The sequence below is a fragment of the Charadrius vociferus genome, unplaced genomic scaffold, assembly GCF_000708025.1.
Source record: "Charadrius vociferus isolate BGI_N301 unplaced genomic scaffold, ASM70802v2 scaffold163, whole genome shotgun sequence".
Classification (NCBI taxonomy): Eukaryota; Metazoa; Chordata; class Aves; order Charadriiformes; family Charadriidae; genus Charadrius; species Charadrius vociferus.
In genome coordinates, this window is record NW_009648332.1 from 6,439,114 (window position 1) to 6,439,841 (window position 728).

Genomic DNA, 728 nt, shown 5'->3' on the forward strand with positions numbered 1-728 from the left:
CCCCCTCCCGCTGCCCTTCACTGCCAGGGGAGCCAAGAGCCGGGAAGGGCGATGGGGAGAAATCGAATCCGGGAGGAGGAACTGGTCCTTCGAGTTTCCCCAGCAGGCAGAAGGGAGGAACCGAGCCGGCGGTTTGCAGAGTTATTGCCAAAACTCGGCGCCACAGAAACTGCCTGCCCTGTCCCAGAGAAACCCCGCGGCAGGGAAGAGGTGTGAAGCCGAGAGCCACCGACCGGGCATCGCCCCCGAACCCGCTCCACCCCGCGGGGAAGATGGCCAAAGGAGCCGCCTTTGCAAAGCAGCACCCAAAAGAGGGAGCAGAGAGGGGGGACACGGCCAGACCAGGCGTGCCCAGCAGTGCCCACCTTGGTGACAACTGGCAGGGTTTGGTGCCTTTTGGCACCGGTGCAGCTCCCGGGCACCACGACACCTCCGGGAAGGGCTTTGGGCAGCACCGGGATTCAGGCGGTTCCCACGTTCTCCCAGAGGTAAAAGAGGAATAAAAGCCCTGACGTCACCCATGAGGTCAAGGGTTTAAGATGGAACCGCGACCTTCACCCATCCAGCGAGGAGGAAGAGAGGGCCATTTTCGGGCAGCTTCCCCCACGCCTCGCCGTGGGGCAGGGCCAGAACCCACATCCCCGGGGCTGAGTCACCCGGGATGGGGAGCAGGTCCCTGCACCCGTCCGGTTGTCACCCGGCTGCTCCTGCCAGCGTGCTGGGTGCTG